Below are 7,638 nucleotides of genomic sequence, written 5' to 3'. Positions count from 1 at the left end.
AACATGTTTTGCAGACGATATGCTGTTGCTTATGGCAGACCCAGTGAGACACTTGCAGGGATTACTCAATAAATTTACATCTTTTGGCTCATTTTCAGGATACAAAATAAATTTAAGTAAATGCCAGCTCTTATATCTGAAAAAAAAATAGTTGATCCTGATATTCTAGTTTAATTGAAAAAATATTTTTAGAATTGGAAAGATGGAGAAATCTAAACCTCTCATTGTTTGGAAGAATGCACTTGCTAAAAATGGTTAGCTTTGCACGACTTTTATACCCAATGCAGACCATTGCATTACTATTAAAGCACTCTGACACAAAAAAATTACAATCGGCTTTCACTAAGTTTATTTGGCAAGGCAAAAGGCCAAGGATTGCTTACAGTAAACTGGCTTTGAAAAAAGATGATGGGGGATTACAGATGCCCTTGATTAGAATATATAATTTGGCAGCTTTGATGAGACACATTAGAGACTGGCTACAGGACACATCATATTTTTCCAATCTAGAGCTGGAGAAGGAACTAGCCAGTCCTTTGAACCTCAACACAATCTTACATACAAAATTTGCTCTTCTACCGAACTATGTAAAAGCAAGCAGTTTGCACATTGGGAGCATGGAAAGCTATTAGGAAACTGTTCAATCTCCCTTTCTGTGTCTCCAAATATTTGATGATTTGGAAAGACCCAAACTTTTCACAAGGAACACAGAATAAACTTTTTAAGGAATGGAAGGAAAAAGGAATCTGGGTTCTGGGGGATATCTTACAACTGGCAGAGGGAAGATTATTGAGTTGGTTGGAATTTTCGGGCAAATTTGGATTACAAAATAATCAATATTTACAATTTCTACAAATCACGACACATTACACAAATTTGGTGAAAAACCTGGGGAAGGTAGAAAGAATAAACAATTTTGATTCCATGATGGGGCAGAGTACAGACCTGGAATCGCTTTCCAGCATCTATGACTATATTCGTGTCCAGATTCAGTCACCATGTTGCTCAGAAATATTTAAAGCCTGGTATAAATCTATTCCAGATGAAGACTTAGGTAACAAAATACTGATCGGGTGGAAAAAATTAAGAAAGGTAATGATTAATGAGCAGTGGAGAGAGATGCATTGTAAACCGATACACCATGCGACATACACTCTTAGGGTGTGTGCACACGCTGCGGATTCTGCTGCGGTTCTGCAGCGGATTTGGCCACTGCGGGTCAGCAGCAGTTTTTGCTGCGGTGTACAGTACCATTATTGCCTATGGGAATACAAAACCGCAGTGCAGCCGGTGCAGATTTTTCTGCGCTGTTTTTCTGCGGTTTTGAAACCGCAGAAAGAATTGAAATGTCAATTCTTTCTGCGGAATCCGCAGCAGTTTGCCATCTCCTCCATTGTGGAGATGAAAAACCGCAGGGCAAAACCGCATAGCAATCCGCAGATAAAACCGCAGGTATTTTGACCTGCAGATTTACCTGCAGATTTTACAGAATCCGCACGGCAAAATCCGCACCCCATTCCGCAGCGTGTGCATGTAGCCTTAACCTTACCTACAATGGTGCACCTGCTCACTATCTTACTAGTTGTCCAAAATGTAGTCTGCACAGGGCCAATTTATTACATGGTTTGTGGGAATGCCCAATTATTCAAAGATTTGGAGCCGAGGGAATTAAATACATACAGAGAATCTGGAAGGTTAAGATACCCAAAAATGTACAGGCATGTGTTTTTCATTTCATTTGCCTGATAAGTGAATCAAATAATAAAATATCTAGTGCTCCCAATGCTGTACATATTGTTCTGTTGGCAGCTAAGAAATGTATCTTGAGACACTGACTGGAGAAGAAACCACCGAGTATTTCAGAACTGATAGATACTATAAAATCCCTAATGTTGATGGACAAAATAGATACAGAATCCCAAAAAGAAAAGAATACTGAAACATTTTTTAAAAAATGGAGGACTTTTATTTAATGTAGTTATTCACAAGCAGAGATGAGTCAATTAATGGTACCATTTAAAGGTACAATATGGTGCAATCTTGAGGATGTATCTTGGGGATCTTGAGGTCATAATATTTGTTTATAGTTTCATCGCTAGTTCTGTATATGGTTCGAATGAAGTATTGTTGTAACATTCAAAAGGTTAAATTGAAAGTGGATGAGAGCAACATTGTATTGTCAAGGTACAGTATATGCATATAATGTATGGTTTCTAATGTATATTTGATTGCATATTAATATGTCAAATCATCTAATAAAGGAGTTAAAAAAAAAGAAAAAAAAAAAGAAAAGCATTTTTTCTCATTTCTAAGAAGTGGGTCTCCTAGACACTAAGTGCCAGGGATGCCAAAAATTAGAAGGAGGCACTCCAATACTCCTTTGACGAGACGTACTGGAGGGCCTCAGAATTTTTTTTTTTACCATTATTAACTCCTTAATGACCGCCAATACGTCTTTTTACTGACCTGAGATATAAGACAATATCATCCCCACACGGGTGACGGCTGTCCACTATAGCTGACATCTTGCTGTATCACAAACGATCAGTGTTGACACCGTCCATATCTGTTTAACCCCTGTTGTCAATAATGACTATATCATATAAATGATTAATAGATTGTGGGGGCTTCCGCTTTAATCTAATTGACACACCGAGATCATGATTGTGTGTTATTGATGTTCGTGATAGCAGTTCATGGACAAATAGCGGCCTTAGAGTCTTCCAGCTATAGCGGTCGGTTCAGAAGTTAGCGACATTTAGGTGGTAAACAAATACTTCTTCATTCCTGCTATACCACTTTGCATTAATTTCTGAAAATCACCTGAAGGGTTAATAAACTATCTGACAGAAGTTTTCAATATGTCAGGGGGTGCTGTTTTTAAAATGGTATCACGTTTGGGGTTTTCCAAGATATAGGACCCCCAAAGTCACTTCAAACCTGGATAGGTCCCTCAAAAAAATAAATTTTGAAAATTTTCTTGAAAAAATGAAAAATTACTGCTACATTTTTAAAACCTCCTAAAAGGCTAACAACATAAAATAGCATTTTACAAATGGTGTAGTCATGTGGGAAATGTTATTTATTAATGTTTTTGTATGGCATGACTATCTGGATTAAAGGGATGATTATTCAAAGTTTGAAAATTGCAATTTTTTTTATATTTTTGTCAAGTTTCTGATTTTTTTTATAAATAAACACAAAACATATCAACCTAAATATACCATTATCATAAATTATAATGTGCCACGAAAAAACAGTCTCAAAATCAATGGGATTTGTTGAAGTGTTTCAGAGTTATCACCAGATAAAGTGACATTGGTCAGAATTTTAAAAATTGGTCCCGTCACTATGGGGTTAAGGAGTGGATATCCTAGACTGGTAATGCCCATGCACGAAGAACATGGGCTGAAAAACATTTACCCCTGGGAGTATACATATTTATAAAAGAATGTTTGGGGTTGGCCTCTAAAAATTGTTAATGTGGGCATCATAAACACCCTTGAAAAATTTATAGTGAGGGTAGCATGATTACCCTGTTGATATGGTGATGAAGGAGGAGGACTACACAAAAAATACGAAATCCGGAAGTGTATACCCATATTTGAGTGGTAAGGGATGCATGGGGATACACCAGAAAAAAAACATTGGATTTGAGGTTATGTTCCGCTGCTGTCATCCGGTCTTGTTAAGAAGTTGGTCCCAATCCAGCCCTTGTTCACTTTGATAAGAGTCAGCCTGTCAGCATTTTCAGTTGATAGGTGGATGCGCCTATCGGTTATAATATCCGAGGCGGCACTAAAAACCCACTCTGACATAATGCTAGCGGCAGGGCAGGCCAGGACCGCCAAGGCATAGAGAGACAGTTCATTACAACATGTCTAGATTGGATACCCAATAGTTGTAAGGCACAGAGGAATCACGGAGGTCAATGGTACGGTCGGCAATGTACTCATTCAGCATCTTCTAAAACATTTACCTCCTTGTCAGAGTACCATACACATTATGGCCTGGGCAATGGGAGGGTCTGAGAAAACTGACCTTTGAGAATATTCCCCTGCCTCTGCTGCATCTGTGTGTCTCCTTAGTCTCCATTCCTTGGCTGTATAAGGAACTGTGGCTTCTGATGCGATTGTTGTCAGATGGGAATTTTTTTAATAATTCTTCAACTAGGGACTTCTGGTATTGCAACATTTCGAATCAGCGCCAGTTGCACAGAAAATTCTGACTCAGATTCTACATATTTTAAGACTGAGGGTGGGGTCAATTCATTGTGAGATAATTCCTTGCTATGTCCTGGACGGTCTTCCCACGCCAATCGTATTGGGTCTTCCCTGGTTGGTGAAACAAAATCCATTGGTGGATTCGTAATCACGAAGATCGTTGAGTGGAAAGATTACTGCCATGAGAACTGTTTAGATATTTATCTTTCTACAGTCTCTACATAAACCATACCTGAATTTTGGTCGGGTTTCGAGGATATTTTTTATGAGAGGGGGTGTCAGGATTTGCCACCTCACCGTACATATGACTATCCTATTAACCTGACCCCCTGAGCTAAACTTCTGAAATCCAGACTGTATAATCTCTCTGTCCCTGAGAGACAAGCCATGAAGGATTTAATTGAGGAAAGTCTGGAGAAGGACATATCCGACCCTCATCTTCGCCCTTGGTGGCATGGTTCTTCTTTGTGAAGAAAAAAGATGGTGGTCTATGTCCCTGTTTAGATTTCCAGGAATTAAATCAGATTACCATCCAAGATCCATACCCTCTTCCTCTGATTCCGGATCTGTTCAGCCAGGTCATGGGACCTAAAGTGTTTTCCAAGTTGGATTTAAGGGGGCCTTACAACCTGGTTAGAATCAGAGAAGGGGATGAATGGAAAACGGCGTTCAATACCCCTGAAGGTCATTTGGAGAGTCTTGTCATGCCTTTCGGTCTGACCAATGCACCTGCGGTTTTCCAACATTTCATTAACCCCTTTCCAACTTCGGGCGTAATGTGAACCCACATCTTTTTAGGCACATGTTAGCTGTTTTGAATAGCTGACATGTGACTGGAACAGCCGTGGGTGGAATCATGATCCACCCACAGCTTTTTACCTGTTAAATGCCGCTGTCAAACTCTGACTGCAGCATTTAAAATGCACTTCCGGCAATCATACCGGAAATCCGCCCATCAGTGACCCCCGTCAAGTGATCGTCGGTCACCGATGGGTTGGCATGACAACCAGAGGTCTCCTGGAGACCTCTATGCTTGTCAATGCCGGATTACTATGAGCGCCGGTTGTTGGTCGGTGCTCATAGCAAGTGAATAATCTTTATTCCATCAAAAAACAACAAAATATGGTGGACAGGAACAGGAGCAAGAGACTCGTTTCAAACACGGTTGTTCTTTATCAAGCTTGAGATTCTGGGAGACAGGTACAAATGTATGGCTGACAGGAAACGTTTGACAGGTCCGGACCTGAATGTGAATGACTCTGTGGTTGTCGACCAGGAATATTAGGTTAAGGGTTCCTTCTTGGAAATTGGGACATAGATTCATTGGTCCCTAAAAAATAACCTCTGTCATTAACCCTGCAGCGTTTCGACTTGAGCTACCTCAGGTTCTTAAAATCCACAATATCTTCCACAGGTCGTTATTCAAGAAATATGTGGAACCTCTTGAGCCCTCACCCCTACGGCAGCCCCCAATAATGGTTGATGGAAGTCTGGAGTTTCAGATTTCGAGGATTGTAGATTCTTGTCTCCAATATTCTTCCCTACAATACTTGGTGCACTGGAAGGGTTATGGTCCAAAAGAAAGGATGTTGGTCTCGGTATCAGAGGTGAATGCACCCAGGCTGGTTCATTCATTTCACATCTCTAATCCCGAGAAGCCTGATCCTGAGTGACAATCGCAGCGCATCTGTCTGCAGAAGGTCTCAGTGGTTGGCCTTGCAGACTAGTTGCCACCTCCCCTAGCCATAATGGTGTATAACTTATAACTCTCAACTTCCTGTTGGGAGTTGCTGGTGTTATTTTCTATTCGCGCTTAGTCTGTCCTGCACTGTGTGTGACACTACCACCCTGAAACCAACTGTCAGACAGAAGGGACAAATCGATCTCTGGAACAAATTTTAAGGTGCTTTGTTGCAGCTTTTCAGGAGGATTGGTCGTCATTTTTACTTCTACTTCTTGCTTAGTTCACCTTTAACATTTGGGTCAATCAGTCCACTGGAACCTTGCTGTTTTTTGTAATTATGGTTTTCATTCCCATTTTGGTGAATTTTATAGTATAAATCCTGAATGTCCTGGGGTTGAGGTCTCCATACAGAAATTTGGGGATGTCTGGAGGGAGGTTCAAAAGAATATTGGGGCTGCTCAGTGGGTCTTTTCTTTAAAGTAGGTGATAAGGTTTGGCTGTCTACCAAAAATGTTAAACTTAATGTACCATCGGTGAAGTTGGGTTCGAAATTCATTGGTCCCTATGAGATTCTGTAGGTGGTAAATCCGGTGTCATTTAGGTTGAAGTGTCCTCCTTCCCCTGTCAGTGACAGTACTAGGTACAAAAAATTGTGGATTCTCGGAAGGTCCATAATTGCCTCCAGTATCTTATCCATTGGAGGGGATACAGACCAGAGGAGAGATCCTGTGTTCCAGACCAAGCTGTGAAGGCTGATCGCCTTGTCAGGGCCGTCTATTCTAGGTTTCATGGGAAACCTGTGCATCCATTGGCACTTTCTAGAAGAGAGAGTACTGTCATCATTCCTCCACTCAGTGTAGCAGCTCAGCCTTCCTCTCTGGGGCAGGAGCGTGCTGAGCTTTCAGTGTGGTGAGTGACAGTCCAGTCACCCATGGTGTGCTGGGTTTCTTACAGGTGTCTTATGTTTGGAGTGATTCCCAGGCTATTTAGCTGACTGTCTATCTCTAATATCTGCCAGTTGCAGCTCTGCTCAAGTGGTGTGTGTGTCTGCTCTGTGCTTTAAATTCTAGTATTCTGATCTTTGTTGCTACCTTGGATTTGCCTTTGACCATCCGTTTTCCTATCCCCTTTTGTCTAGATCTGCTACCTTTTTGGAATTCTGATTCCAGACTGTGACCCGACTACGCCTTTGCCTTACTCATCCATTTATGATGTACCCTCTTGGCTTTCTCCCAGACTTCTCCACCTCACGGCTTGTCCGGGAGTAGTGACTAGCGTCACAGCAGCCCACTATTACATCATATGTTTAGTTTAATATGACACATGATGTAGAATATCGGAGGACCGCCTATCCAAAAATTGAACATGAATTTTCCTTGTGTGCATTTTTTTGCCTCACTCCACAGATATTCCTTCTTTTTAAAGGTCCTGTTACACATAACAATGTCCCAGCGATCCCACCAACGATCCAACATGAATGGGATCGCTGGGACATCGTTAGACAGCCCCTCCAGCGATCAGGACCAGCAAGCAAGCTGATTTCTAATGTAAACATCGAGTATCCAGGAGCCGCGGCTCTTGGATACCCGCTGTTTACCTTGGAAACCAGTGTACACGCTGGCTCCTGGATACCCGATGTTATATTAGAAACCAGTGTCCAGCGTCGCTGATCGCTGGTCTCTCGCTGCCACACACAGCGATGCGTGCTGGTCAGCTGGAGACCAGCGATCA

This window comes from Dendrobates tinctorius, unplaced genomic scaffold (assembly GCF_039654945.1).
Source record: "Dendrobates tinctorius isolate UK_male_01 unplaced genomic scaffold, ASM3965494v1 ptg000213l, whole genome shotgun sequence".
Classification (NCBI taxonomy): Eukaryota; Metazoa; Chordata; class Amphibia; order Anura; family Dendrobatidae; genus Dendrobates; species Dendrobates tinctorius.
The sequence above is the reverse complement of the archived record's forward strand: the minus strand, read 5'-3'. Positions refer to the sequence as shown.